General features: G+C 46.0%; 1 protein-coding gene across 3 annotated transcripts in view; it reads left to right on the forward strand.

Annotated features, from left to right (window-relative positions):
- The window catches only part of CDIP1 (cell death inducing p53 target 1), a 36,611-nt gene that overhangs the window by 1,443 nt on the left and 20,037 nt on the right, over window positions 1–15,131 (forward strand). Inside the window, exon 1 of one of the 3 annotated variants that reach the window (XM_084882526.1) lies at window positions 6,952–7,114. The exons of the other annotated variants lie outside the window; for them this stretch is intronic. The gene's annotated coding sequence lies outside the window, so the exon portion shown is untranslated. Of the gene's footprint in view, window positions 1–6,951; window positions 7,115–15,131 lie in introns of those variants that run through there. 3 annotated transcript variants of the gene reach the window in all.

The following is a 15,131-nucleotide window of genomic DNA, read 5'->3' on the forward strand; positions in this document are numbered from 1 at the left end:
TTGACCATGTTTTTGTTTTTTGTCTTTTTAATATATTTTATTGATTTTGTACAGAGAGTAAGGGAGAGAGATAGAGAGTTAGAAACATTGATGAGAGAGAGTCATCGATCAGCTGCCTCTTGCATACCCCCTACTGGGGATATGCCCGTAACCAAGGTACATGCCCTTGACCGGAATCGAACCCGGGACCTTTCAATCCCCAAGCCGACGCTCTATCCATTGAGCCAAACCGGTTTCGGCTTGACCATGTTTTTATCATAAATCTAACCATCCCAAAGTCCATCTTATTTCCAAGTTGTAAACAGTCTTAGTTTCCTCCCAAATAATCATGCTTATAATTAAGTACAGTCTTGGAATTTGCATAAGCCCTGGGTATTTGAAAATCTGTCTTGTCTCCCATCCCTGAGGAGCTGGAGGTTTTTCCATGGATGGGCCTCTGAAACCAGGAAAAGAGTTTTTCTGTTTTTGTTCTTTGTTTTAATGTCTTTACCCAAGTCCAGGGATGGGAACCTTTTTAAATTTTTTTATTTATTTATTTATAGTAAATATTTTTTTTATTGATTTCAGAAAGGAAGGGAGAGAGAGAAACATCAATAATGAGAGAGAATCATTGATTGGCTGCCTACTGCATGCCCCCTACTGGGGGTGAAGCCTGTAACCCTGGCATATGCCCTTGACCAGAATTCAGGGACCTTTCATTCCCCAGGCAATTGCTGTATTCACTGGGCCAAACCCACTAGGGCCAGGTAAGAGTTTTACATGGCTCTTACAAAGATTTTATTTATTTATTTTTATTTTTTTGTGTGTATGTTCTTTTTTTTTTTTATTCTTACAAAGTTTTTAAAATGGCGATTTTAAATCGCCTGAAGAGTATACACTTGGATTATGTGACAGAATAATACTTAAGGGACCAAACCTGTTTTGAAGGGGAGCTAATGGAATGTGCCCTGATGGCCCTAGCAGATCATGTTAGCAGTAATGGATTGATGTAATCGGCTTCCATCCTCTGTTTCTGCTCTTTACACTATAAGCTGGCCCAGTTAGAACCGGTGTTTTCTAAAGCTCTAGGGAACAGGGCTGCGCAGTCCGGTTGATGAGCTTTGAGTCCCTTGGGCCCAGGTACTTTGTTCCATTGCCACAGACACCAACCCTAACCCTCTTTAATTGTCTGAGAGGGAGAGAAGAGACAGGTCCTGAGAAAATTCTCCTCCGCTTTCAGAAGCATATTTTTACTCTTAGAAGACACAGAGAAGTGCGGCTGTTAAAGTCATGGCATCTTATATTAATGTTTCTGTCCTTACGTGGAGGAATGAAGTCTTGCTGTGGAGAAGGCTGCAAGCACTGGGAACTCCTACAGAAAATGTTGGTTCTGTCCTAACTGGTTTGGCTCAGTGGATAGAGCATCCACCTGCAGGCTGAATGGTCCCAGGTTCGATTCCAGTCAAGGGCATGTACCTTGGTTGCGGGCACACCCCCAGTAGGGGATGTGCAGGAGGCAGCTGGTCCATGTTTCTCTCTCATCTCATCAATATTTCTAACTCTATCCCTCTCCCTTCCTCTCTAAAAATCAATAAAATATATTTTTTTTAAAGGAAAGAAAAGAAAATGTTGGTCCTTAGTGGGAGGAGAAAGGAGAGCCAGGCCAGCCATTTATTGTGCCCCCATGAGAGGATTTGGAAATGAAATTCATAGAATGGCTGGTTTCTAGGACCTCACAAAGGGATTCTGTTTCCTCATCTTTACACAATCAGGACTCTCCCAGAGAATTCCTGGGACAACAACTCCCTGCATTACAATTTAGTGCTGTAAAGAGAGGGGGTGCTGCGATGAACCGTGGGTCAGAACCCCTCCTCCTGAGAGGGCCACCCACCTAGGGATACAGAGGTAGGTCACTCTTGAGCCTGCAGACCCATCCCCTTCCCACTACTCTGTGAGTCAGCAGGCTCTGGTGATAATGGTGGGGTCTGGGGCCAGAAATGCCCAGATTTGGCAGGCCACGCTGGAGGCCTTTCTGTCACTGCCAAGCTGTGTGACAGGCATTTGCCCTCCCAGAGTCTCATTGCTACATCTATAATAGGTGCAAAGCAGCACCCAGGCCAGATGAAGACCTGTGTCCCCTATGTGAGCTGAAAAGACTAGTGTCCCCTAATGTTAGGCCCAGGACAAAACCATGCATTGCAGGGTAAGGAAGTCAGTGACATTCTGATTCTTTCCATGGAAGCAGTTATGATGTGGTTTTGGAGGCATCAGTTTTTCCAGAAGACGTTTCTCAGCACCATTCTGGTGTTCCTGGTCTGTGGGCGCTATGAGCTCCTGCAGGCATGTCTGATGGGTGACCCAGCACCATCTATTTTTACCACAAGGAGGTGTCATGAGGGTCTAGTAAAACCTGTGAACATGCTAGATACGTAACGTGTTCAGTAAGTGTTGATTCGGTCTGAATTCAGATCTATTCCAGTGTCTGCGTTTTTCCTCCAAGGAGAATGGGAGGCCAGGGGAGGAAGAAGCAGGGAGCGCTTTCCCTGGGTGGGGTCTGAGGACGTCCTAACCCCTTACTAATTCAGGAAGAAGTGAAACCTGGCTGTCCTACTTTTAATCAGCGTTGAGAGCAGTAGCCTTACAATGTACAGGTTGGGGGAACGGCAGGGAATGGCATTTCATTTGCAGAGTGCGCCCTTGGTGAGCGTTCTCCTGGGTAGTCAGCACAGTGGCCACGGGAGGCAGCACTGGCACGAAGCAGCCAAGCTACTGACTGGCCTGCCCGAGGCTGCTGAATAATGGAGAGCCGGGCTCCAGACCCCGCTCTCCTGAAACAGAGGGGCCGTGGGAAATGTGTGCTCTCCCAGCCCCATTGTGAAAACTGCTCCATGGAATTGACTGTGACTCAAGAAAGGGTGTGTTCTTTTTCCTTGTCTGAATGCTTGGCCATACACAAAAGCACTTTCATCCAGAGCATGGACTGCATCTCCGCTGAGGCTCTGTTCTGGCCCAGAGACTATGGGGAGTGGGCATTTGGATTAGACATAATAGCATGGGAACCCTAGTTAATTTAAATTAACCCCAATCCTCACAGATTTGCTTATTTAACAACAAGGTGCCATGTGCTGATACAAGTGGGAGAGGCCCAGTGTTTTCTGATGGGGAAGAGTGAGGGATGAGATTTCCTTCCTGGCAGAGAATCACAGGAAAGGGTCAGGTTGGCTGGGAGGGTGGGAGAGTGTTGGGAGGCTGAGGGAATGATCTGGGGAGGGGTCCACTGATGGGGGCAGAGGGATTTAGTTTGGAGGAGAGCAAGCTGCCATCTAGGGAGGCTGGAGTGCAGTGTGGTGGAGAGAGGCCAAGTCCAGACTTCCCTCCTTTCACCTGACCAGTAGATGAGATAGTGGATCTGAGAGCTTTTTGAACCATGACATTAATAATACTTGCTGACGGGTCAAGGATTAAGGTGCAGAGAAAAGTCTGGAAGGCCACAGATACGCATCGTGGTGACGGGAGTAGTGATAACTGAAACGGGGCTCAGAGATGGGGAAGAGAGCTCCTGCCCAGGAGCACCAGGCTGTGTTCCCGGTGTTGTGCTACCTGGGGCTGTGGAGGGACTGGCCCCAAATACTACCCCTGCCCTCCAGGAGCTGCCAATCTGGCTGAGGAGGCTGGGTCCCTGACCATAACTCCCTTACACCCCCCACTCCCCCACCCCCGTTCTAAGTGACTCTGTTGGCCCAGGCATGGAGCCTCTGTCTGCCTTCCAACACAGGCTAAGTAGGACCCACCGAGTCCCTGAGGCCTCCTCAGTGCCCCACTCACAAGCCACCCCGTGTCACCTGGAGCACCTGCCATCACAGATTCTCATTGGGGTTTTGCTGAGCATCTTTGTAAGTTCTTTTAAAGTGGCAACCTGAGGGTGGGGACCACAGGTGAGTTACCTCCATGGAATGTCAGGAATCTTAAGTCTTTTCAAGTAGGTAGTCAATTGAAAGGAAAAAAAGAAAAAGAAAAACAAACACCTTGGGTAGTGAAGGCTCTGCTGAATAAAACTGGTTTATTTTAGAAATAGAATTCTGTGCTTCTGCAGATAGAAGGCCTCACGTGACCATGTGGCCATCAGTCAGTGCTCAACCCATGCCCCCTCCTCCATATGCTGTGCTGCCTGCGGTTCAGGCTACGTATCTGTCCAGTGCGGACAGGTCAGGTTACATGTATGTTTGCCTGGGGAGCCCGAAGGCCATGCTGTGACCCACTTCCCCCAAGTGTAGCCCCGTTCAAACTGGCCAAAGGGAAGCTACCGTCTAGGAAGCTTCCCCACCTCCAGCAGCCACCTATTGGTTTCAGGACTGTTAGGGACTCATGTTAGAACACTAGGCACAGTGCAGGATGCGGGGAGCCCTGGGACAACCCGATTTCTCAGGCCCTTATCTCATTCGGAGTAAAGATGGATGTCCTTCAGTAGCTGAGGACCTGGCACATCTCCCCGAGCGCCCACTGTTGAATGGAGCAGAGACCACCCAAGAGGCAGAGACCCCTACCCGGGAAACAATTCCAAATAGCCAATTGCGGAGTCAAATAACAAATTTTATTACAGATTCGAATCTGGGCTGCCGCCGCCTGGATGGAGCAGGCAGGCAAAAAAACAGCAGCAAGCAGTTACAAATCCAGCTTTTTATATACATTTCAAAAAGGGGGGTGGAGGTCGTTTCTATGGTTGCATGCATCGGCCAGATGGCCTAATCTCCCTTCTTGGTTTGTCCTGTTCTTTTAGCCTTGACTAACCCAGCCTGCTGATTTGGCCTTCAGCCTTAACTACCCCAGACTGTTGATTTGGCCTTCAGGTCCAGGAGGGGTTAGTAGCAACTTTCTACCCTCCAGGCAAGGTCAATTATTTTCCATTCCTCACCCGATAAGCCTCCCTCCATCAGCTCCTCACATTCTCCTGGCATCCACTCTGCCCAGCCCCCGGGCTGAACTTAGCCTCTCTTCCACAGCTTCACACAGGCTTGCTCCTCACCTCTGTCCCATCTGCCTGAATGTTCCCTCCTTAAAACAGCAGGCCACAGCACTCCTTCCCCTCGAGCATCCGAGCATCCGTACCTGACCTATGCCTGTGTTTTACAGCCCCTCCCCCGTGGAAGGCCCATTAAGGCAGATGTGGTGGAGTCCCAAGGTGTAGGGACCATGGCCTGTCCGTGCTCCTCGCTCCAAGTGTGGGAAGTACAGTTTTGAATACAGAGTTAATTCCCAACTGAATATTCAGTAGTTAGGTTCTAAAGTCGGTTGGTCCTATCTCATCAAGTCCTTGAGTGGCCTTTGAGCTCAGAGGCACTGAAATCTCCCTTGAGGAGACAGCGTGTGCACACCTTGGTTCCTTTCCCCATCTGAGCCCTGTCCTCTCTGAGATAAAATCAGGACTGGTCAGATCATTTCAGTGTTTTTTTTCTCTCTTGTTCTGGGTGCATGAAACCCATGTAAACACACAATGGAATAACACTGTGCAAAGAACTTTGTTGGGAGTGTAAAATCCTGCTTAATGATTTTTGAAAAACGCTTTAGTGAATGTGTGAAAAAAGAGACAAGGCAGAGATAGGTGTGGCTGAAGGGGCATTGGGCATGAGTCAGGGCCTCTTGTAGCCACGGAGCAGCTGGAGGGCGCTTGCCTTGCCCACTGTCATTTCAGCACTGTGCCTGGTCCTGCCTTTGGAGGGGCTTAGTAAGTGTTTGAAGACTAAATGAATGGCAGCTGAGAATTGGACTTGGTGATTTCTAACGACGTTTTCAGCCTGAAAGGTGGTCTGATGTATGACTCATAGAGCAATATACACATGGCCAAATATAATGTGAGCTCCCATTTTTCCAAGGAGAAGATCCAAAATAGTTCTATTCCAATGGCCAGGGGTAGACTCTTCAGGTCAGATGTCCCTTTAGAGTGATATGAATTTGGTTCAGCTTTCATAAATTATTTCTTGAAACATAATTTAAAATACTGATTGGATTTGTTCCCACTCTTCCCTCTCACCTTTGTAGACTTTATGTCCTGTTACAGACACCAGCCCATGTGATTGGCAGTGCAGGCCTGCTGAGCACCCCTGGCTACTGGAGCACGTCCACTGGACTGTCCTACTCATCTTTGCTTTGTTTTTCGTTGGTCCTGTCACATGACTTCTTACTGTGTTCCCTTTAAAAGGATGTTTATGGTAACAGCCGACCATATGCAATTATGAAATCTCATGCCAGGAATAATTATATGCTACATGTCCACTAGTTCTGGGGCTTTTTTCTTTTGACTGATTCCATCCAGGTGACCTCTTGAAGCTTGCCACACTGCCACTAAAGTTACTACCGTACAACTAATATTCTTCACCCAGCAGTACTTTATTTAAAAGAATTGAGATTAGCCCTAGCTTATTTGGCTCAGTGGATAGAGCATCAGCCACACACTGAAGGGTCCTGGGTTGGATGCCAGTCAAGGGTACATACCTCTGTTGCAGGCTCGATCCCTGATCCCTGGCACTGGCTGGGATGCGTGTGGGAGGCAACCAATCAATGTGTCTCTCTCACATAGATGTTTCTCTCACTCTCTCCCCCTCCCTTCCACTCTCTCTAAAAAAAGAAAGAAAGAAAAAATCCTCAGGTGAGAATTAACAAAAATAATAATAAAGAATGTAAATATTAAAAATTTAAAAAAAAAGAATTGAGATTGCCCTGTAAAATTAGGAATTGAAATGATGCAGAGAAAGGGCCCTCAATGAACTGAGAGGAATGAGGAGGCTGTAGAATATATTCAGATATATATAGGAGCTCTGAGCATGTGAAGGCAGAAAGACAAAGCCATTCTCTTGGGAGGGTAGAGGTTAGCTCTCCCCTGTGGACTAGGGACTTGGGCAAGGCCTGGCTGCAGGCTGAGCTCCTCCCCTGGGCCAGCTAGGCCAACAGGCTTTGGTGTCTGAAATAAGACTCTTCCAACTGGGTGGCAGGGACTGTGTAGTAGCCACGTGGCTTGGCTGCACTAAAAGGCCTTGTACTTTTTCCTGGGTCAGAATGGTATGTCATAATCTCAGATAACTGATGAAAACAGAGTCAATCCAAGGACTGTTCGTGTTGTGTCTACTTCCTGAAGGCAAAGGTAAGGATTTTTTCTTTTTGGGGTTGTTTTGATTGCCTAAGTAATGCTCTTTAGACTCATTGCAATTCTAAAATTAGTCCGTCTTTTAGTTACCAAGTTCTGCCTGTCCAACAGGTGCAGATGATTTGTTTGTTCACTGGTGGGTGCAGCTGTATCTGTTTTTCCACCCTTTATTCCTCATCCTCTCCTGTCTGCATGTACTTCCTTCTGTGCCAACAGCAGAACACAGAACCAAGCTCCTGAGTCCCATCTTGCCAGAGAGGCAGCCCTGAGGGCTGGAGGAGGTGGCTGAATGACAAGTTGAAGGCCTGGCACTGGCTCCAGCTAGCTGCCTTGGGCAAGCCCAGTAATCTCATCAGTCTCAGGTTTATTGTGTGTCTCGGGTTTTTCTTACCTGCTCTTGTCTGCCAGGTGACCTGTTGGCTCTCCAGGTAGGATCTCTGAGGCTAGAACTACCTTGGATGGCCTTTATGGTCCAACAACAGGTCTAGACCCTCAGTTTTACTGGAACGCTGGGAAGTGAGCTGGTACAGAGAACAAATCATCCTTCCAAACTCACATGGAAGCAATGGGAAGACCACACACCATCTTAAGGGAGGAAAATGAGCAGATGGCCAGTGCTCCTTGGAGCATTTCTTTTCCTGTGGGAAAAGTCACTCTTCTGGACTGAGGAGGAATACACATACACTTAGCACAATTATAGTGCCATTTTGAGGAAGGAACGTCAAAGGAGCTGACCATACTAGAAAAATTGGAAACTGCACATAAAAAGTTTCAGTGTGTGTGTTTATATATAAAGAAATCATCTAAAATCCCACTCTGCAGAGAAAAGCACTCTTAACATTTGGTATTAAGCCTTGAACAATGCAGAGGTTAGGGGTGTCAACCCCCCACCCCCTACGTACAGTCATAAATCTACATATAACTCTTGACTCCCCCAAAACTTAACTACTAATAGCCTACTATTGAAACAGAACATGAACAGTCAGCATATCTTGTGTGTGTTATTTTTCTTTTAAAAGAATAGTTTAGTGACTTTCAGAGAGGAAGAAAGAGAAACTTTAATGTGAGAGCGCAGTATCGATCAGCTGCCTCCTGCATGTCCCCCAGAGACTGAGCCCACAACCTGGGCAGGTGCCCTGACTGGGATCAAATCTGCAACCCTTTGGTACACAGGACAATGCCATACTGAGCCATACCGGCTAGGGCGTATACTGAATATATGCTGTATTCTTATAATAAAGTAATCTAGAGAAAAACGGTTAAGAAAATCATAAGGAAGAAACAAATAATTTTACAGTTTATTGGGGGGGAAATCTGTTTAAGTGGACCCTCACAGTTCAGACTCATTGTTCAAGGGTCAACTGTATATGTAAAAACACACTTTTAAAGTAGAATCACAATACACATACTACCTTTATATGCTATCTGTTACCGGTACTTCTAACAGACAGCCCCCTGAGTTGAAGGAAGAGGGCTGTCCATACCCTCTGTGATTGTCTTTTCACATGAATGAATTTATTTTTTTAATAATTTTATTTATTTCAGAGAGGAAGGGAGAGGGAGAGAGGTAGAAATATCAATGATGAGAGAGAATCATTGATCGGTTGCCTCCTGGATGTCCCTCACTAGGGATCGAGCCTACAACCCAGGCATATGGCCTTGACCGGAATCAAACCCTGGACCTGCAGGTTGACACTCTATCAATTTAGCCAAACTGGCCAGGTCCATATGAATGAATTTAAATGAGAGACCCTGATTGTGTTGTGATAAAGCCAATTTATTAACATAATTAAAGCAATCAAATTTATTAAAGAAGCATGGCAAGCAAATCTATCATCTGGCCTACCACGTGCAGGTGGGCTCTCAGCTAATCCCAGGAGTGAGTTCAGGGTCCAAGGAGTTATACACCCTCCTGTCTATAGGTTTCAAAATTCCTTTGTTGAATATCTTGGAACAGGTTAATTCTCAAGGTCCCTTTTTACTTTGTTGTGGCCTTCCCAGAATTCTTAAGAAGCACCTGGCAATTTAATCTTGCCAACCCTCAAAACTGCTGGCTTTTCTGCTTAGAGAATAAAACTGCTTTTTTCCTTTTTTCTTTTTCTTTTTATTTCCATTTCCCCATTCCCCCTCCTTTCTTACATTCTCTTGTTAAGGAGGCTTTTAACCATTTGCGCTCAATGCAGGAGTTAGGGATGTCCTTGGTTTGGGGAAGATAATGGCTTGTTATTTACAAGTTGGCTGCAAATTGCCACATTGTTTGGCCTTGTTTTAACTTTCCTGTCTCAGTTTCCCTATTCCTCTTTTTTATATTATTTTATTTCTTTATTCATTAAGGTATCACATATTTGTCCTCAACCTCCCATTCAATCCCCCAGTCATGCCCCCAACCCCTTATTGTCCTTGGCCTCTGGTTAGGCTCATATGTATGCACACAAGTCCTTTGGTTGATCTCTCCCTTTTATTCTACCTTCCCTTTGAGGTCCAACAGTCTGACTCATAGCTCCTTATCTCTGGGAATGTTCTTGTTCATCAGTCTATGTTGTTCACCATTTCCCCTAGATGAGTGAGATCATGTCCTACTGGAGTAATAAGAATGGAAAATGAGACAAGCCATAATGGTTATGCTGAGAGGCAAATGAATCAGTCTGTAGTGAGTTTCTTTCTGGGCCAACAGTTCTTTTGAGACCCAATTTCAATGTCAAACAGTTCCTTATGTGTATATGTCAGCAATGATATTTCAGTTCTGGATGGTGGACAAATGGTAGTAATACAGGTCTGACACTCTCTGGTTTGGTCCTGGGCAACCTGCAGTGATACACAGCTGCTGACTATTATTATGGCAAGGCGTCGTCAGCATCTTCCATCTCTGGACTGCTTCTCTTCTGTCTTGTCTTCATGGCTGGAGTAGTCCTGTCAATTCCTCTTTGTTGCCGGAATCCACATGGTCTCAGATTGTTTTCTGAAAATATACAAACATATTCTCGACCAAAAGTTAATAAAGGAATATTTTCTATAAATTTGACTTGGGATCCTTTTTCATTTTTTGCCCAAATGATTTTCCTCTGGCTTGTTTTGACACCATGTGTGTTTTCCATGGGCGTCTTGCTGTTAGCATTACAATTAATTTTCTAACATACAAATTTTCTAGATGTAATTTACTTACAGGATATTTTCCTTAGGTGATATTCTTCTACTTTCCCCCTTTTCTGATTTAAATGTTAGGAGGCTTCTGAAAATTCTATAATGTAGTTTTGATAGCTTTTATTTTTTTATTATTTTTTTAAAATATATTTTTATTGATTTTGTACAGAGAAGAAGGGAGAGAGCTAGAGAGTTAGAAACATCGATGAGAGAGAGTCATCGATCAGCTGCCTCTTGCACACCCCCTACCGGGGATATGCCCACAACCAAGGTACATGCCCTTGACTGGAATCGAACCCGGGACCCTTCAGTCCCCAAGCCGATGCTCTATCCATTGAGCCAAACCAGTCTTGGCAGCTTTTAAATTTTAATTTTTTGTACTATAATATGACTGCTTTAAGTTCATTTCCTGTTGTGAAATTTTATCATGAGATGAACTACCAATAAAAATTTTAGTTAACACTTTAGGAACAGCTTTTTGTCCAGTGCAATTTTTCTAGAATATTCGTTTGTTTTAATTAGCCAATTTAAATTAGCCCGAAAACTTGTCTACTATTTTACTGTCAAATTTATTACTTTAAAACAATCTTATTTTACTGTGTAACTATTAGTAGAAAGGATTATTTGTCTTCTTGAGTAGGCCCTGAGCATTCCTGGTAGTAAGCTGGATTTAGATATCAAAAACCCACTTCCCCACACCATGGGTACAAGACAACTCAAACAAGTCTTATTGTAGTGAGAGGACAGCTGCTGTCAAAGTCTCTGTCTTTTACCCGGGTCCTGATTTGAGCTGGGCATGGGTCCCTATTCCTCTTGCCCTGGAGTTTTCCTGGCTTTTCACTGTCCTGTAACTTACTCAGTGCTATATCAAAACCAGCTTTCAATCAGTAAAAATAGATCTATATTATTTTTTGCAGGGAGAATACAGTTATATTGTATGAGTAAACCAGATGGTTAACCTGTCTCTTTGGTTGAACATCAAAACAATGATACTTTAAAACATTTTTTAAAAAATTGTTTTTTATTGATTTGAGAGAGAGAGATCAATGATGAGAGAATCACTGGAGATCACAGCCCAGGCATGTGACTTGACTGGGAATCAAACCCTGATCTCTTGCCTCACGGGTCAGGCTCAGCCACTGAGTCACACATGTGGATCTTTGCTCACAGGTTCATTTATCTCTAGGACAAATGCCTGTAAATGGAAGTGAGTGAAAAAGAATGTACATGTCACAAAACTGTCCTCAAAAACAGTCATGCTAACCTGCACTGCTGAGGCCCATTGCTGTTGGAGTCAGAGTGGTTTGCCAAGGCTTTGACAGAAATTTAGCATGATGCGAATTGTATAATTAGTATTGTCATCATCATCTTAGTTCCTAGAAATCTTACTGCTTTTTAGTGTAGAACCATTCTTTGAGACCTACATGCCTTTTGATTTTGCTTCTGATTAACAGCAACCTAGGTATATAATCTCTCTGGTTCTTTTTCTCTTGGGCACTAACTTTCTCATGCTCTACATGTGTCTCCACAAATACAAGTCATGCAAACCATGATTTGTATCTGTTGAACACTGACAGGCTCTGAGCTACGTGTTCTTCATACACGACCTTTTTTGTGCCTCAGCACAATTCTGTGGGTCAGGGGCTGCTGCCGCCATTTCACAGGTGAGAAAACAGATTCCAGGAAGTTAGAGAGCCTGTTGGCTCGTGTGAGACTTAGTTCTAGTGGGGAGGACTCTGCCCTTCTAGCTTAGCCTGTGACATCCGGGCATGAGCCTTCCGGTGGACATTTGGGGCTTAGGCCGATACATCAGCTCTGAGTTGTGATACTGACCAGGGAGGAACGTGCAGGGCTAGGTGGGAGGAAACAGATGGGAAAATAATTCCTGCCTTCTGGTCCTTTCTGTGTCTTGTTTTGAAATATTTAAAATTCCAAGGCAACAGATATATCCATGTTCAAGTGTAAAAATAAATGGTTCACAGCCACATGTGATGCTGTCTGAGAGGGACTGGCGCTCTCATCCTGCTTCCATCAGGAGGGTGATGGAAAATGGGCTGTGTTCTGGATTTCCCGATTCTGCCACTGCTACAAGTTTGCAGCCCGAGGGCCTGCTGAGCTGGCTAAGACCTCTGAGGGTGGAGGTGGTGTGAGCATGAGAAAGCCAAGTGATTCTGTTAGAGGCACTTCTCACTGACACCAGAGAGGTGATCCGGAAAGCCCCCTGACTCAGTGGGAGAGGGCTGACGCCAGACTCCATCCTGTCTTCTCGTTTAAACTTGGCGCTGTGAAAAGCCAGTCTATTAAGGCAGTTAAAGCATGCACCTTCATTGAAAAGGCAAAGCAAGCAACCTGTACGTCTAGCTTCTGAAGTGCAGATGGGCTCACAGCTAATCTGAAGGGAGTTGGGTGAGGGTCCGAGGCGTTATATACCCTCCTGTCTATACATTTCAAAATTCCTTTGTTGAATATTTTGGTAAAGGTTAATTCTCAAGATCTCTTTTTAGTTTGTTGTGGCCTTCCAGAATTCATGAGAAACACCTGGCAACTTTATCTCGCCAAGCTTCAGGACTGCTGGCTTTTCTGCTGAGGGAGTAAAACTGCCTTTTTCCCCCCCTTTCCCTTTCCTCCTTCCCCCTCCTTCATCTCTTGTTAGGAGGCTTTTAACCATTTGCTCTCAGGTGTCCTTGGCTGAGGAAGGTAAAGGTTTATTATTTACAAGCTGGTTACAAATTGCCCACACTGTTGGGCCTTGTTTTAACTTTCCTGTCTCAGTTTCCCTATTCCTCCTGCCTTAGAATCCGGTAACAATTGGGAGTCTACAATGGGAGCTTTTCAGTCCTGGACCACCTGTTTATATATAGCACTCTGCTGTTTCCCTGCCCCTCCTTCGCCTGCTGGTTCCATTAACTCCACTTCCTCTTTCCCGCTTGCTTGGAGAGATGTTCCCTGACTCCTGCATTGGGTCTGATTTTCTGTACTTCCACAGTCCCCCAGACTTTTCTGTCCACCATTGGTGACACTTTGTAATTAGGTTTTTGGGTTTTGGTGTGATTATAACACCTGTCTCCCCAACTTGATTGTAGTCTTCTGGAAGACAGGGACACCACCTCTCACTCTCCCTGCCTCTTCCCCAACCTGCACCCTGCCCAGTCAGAGATACAGACTGATACCACAAACAAACTGTTGGTTATGCCCAGAGGAAGCACCATCCCCCTCCAAGGGCCTCTGTTAAATGGCCACCACACAAACTGTTCTTCAGCCCAGACTGGGGGACTTGAAGGAACAGGACGGTATGTGGCATTGCCCAGGGAGTCAGCAGTCATTCCTGGCAAATAAGTGCCCCATTTGTTTCTGTTGTGTTATTTTGGCTGGTGATTCGGGCTGTGAAAGAATTCACAACTAAAAGAAGAGATGCAGAGAGGAAATTTATCTTACTTACCCCAATGAGGAATGAGCCCAGTGCATTGCAAATCAATACAAAGGCAAGGAATAAACAGCGGCCTGCTCTTTTAGGTAACAAGGACGCAAGGAGGGTTTGGAGGTTGAAACTGAGTAGACATCAAGGTGGTTGCAGTTTTAGTTTTCAGGAGACAGTGTGGCAGGGGCAGATGTCCTAGGGAGGTGCCTTATCAGTATTTCTCCAGACCTGTAAGACGTGCTTAGAGTAAAAGTTATGAAGAGTTCAAAAGAGGCTTGTTTGAAGAGAAAGGGGGGAAGGGAACTTTCTACCAATTATTCCTGAGTTGTAAAAAAACAAACAAACAAAAAAAAAACAGCAGGGAGGAGGGGTTGCAAGAATGTAGCCCTGAGAGTAACTTGTCTTACAGTTTGAACAGCAGGGCTGTTTGAATCAGAGGAGCTAACAGACTTGGGATTTAATCACCAGGTGCTTCTCATAAATTGTGAATTCCACAGCAAAGAAAAAAAAGAAGGCTCTTTCCCATCTTAACACCATGTGAGGACATCTCACATTGCATGGTCTTTCATGGCTGATCAATCCATGTCTTAGTTCTCATGCAGCCTCCCAGGTGGGCAGGTGGAGTTGGATAATGGAGTCATGTGTGGGCCAGGCCTCCTGGGAAGGAACAAGTCTGCCTGTTTGGCAGAGGCAGAGTATGCTCCTCTTACCCCATCCTCTGGGTGGCCCTAGAGACCCAGGGGGCCTAGCAGAGTGTTTGGTTTCCCTCATGAGTCTCCGCTCCTCTCAGAGCAGTGGGCACCTCCTTTGTTCAGCAGATGGGAGCTCCCTTTCAGTATTCCCAGCAGAGCCCAAAGCCCTGTTCCTGGCCAGGCGCCTAGAACCTGCCTCCTGAGAACAGAGGAGCCCCTCTGAGGCCAGCTGGCATCCTGGTGTTATGGTTGCAGGGAGGGTGAGCCCCTCTGGGGAGAGGCAGGAGCAGGCCAGTCCAGCCCTGAGAGAGGCAGCCCTGCAGCTCCTGCCACCAGCGTGTCGGTGGGCAGAGTGCCTTTCCCAGGGCATCACTGGCCGTGCGCTCCAGGCAGCCCGTTGGCAGGAGCGATGCTGGTGTGTGAGGCCCAGTAGGAGGATTGTAGTGTTTCTTCCTTTCCAGGGCTTGTCTCAGGAGCCTCACAGAGCACGTGGCCTCCTCCTGGCCGCGCTGCAGATGAACTCGCTGGGCTAGCCAAGCAGGCTGGGTTTGGTTACAAGTCCCCCAGGGTCCTGTGGGGAGCGCACACCAGCATCCCCGCGCTGTGGGAGCAGAAGCTGCCCTGGCAGAGGCTCCAGTGCCTGTTTTGTTTTCCTTCCTCTTGGAAGTCATCCACTATGAATGATGACGATAGCAGGGGCTGTTTACTCAATGTTCTTGTGTGCTAGGCCCTGAGCTGCTCTGGGCATTTTGCATACACTGTT

This window comes from Pipistrellus hanaki (assembly GCF_964339955.1).
Source record: "Pipistrellus hanaki genome assembly, chromosome: 4".
NCBI classification, from domain to species: Eukaryota; Metazoa; Chordata; class Mammalia; order Chiroptera; family Vespertilionidae; genus Pipistrellus; species Pipistrellus hanaki.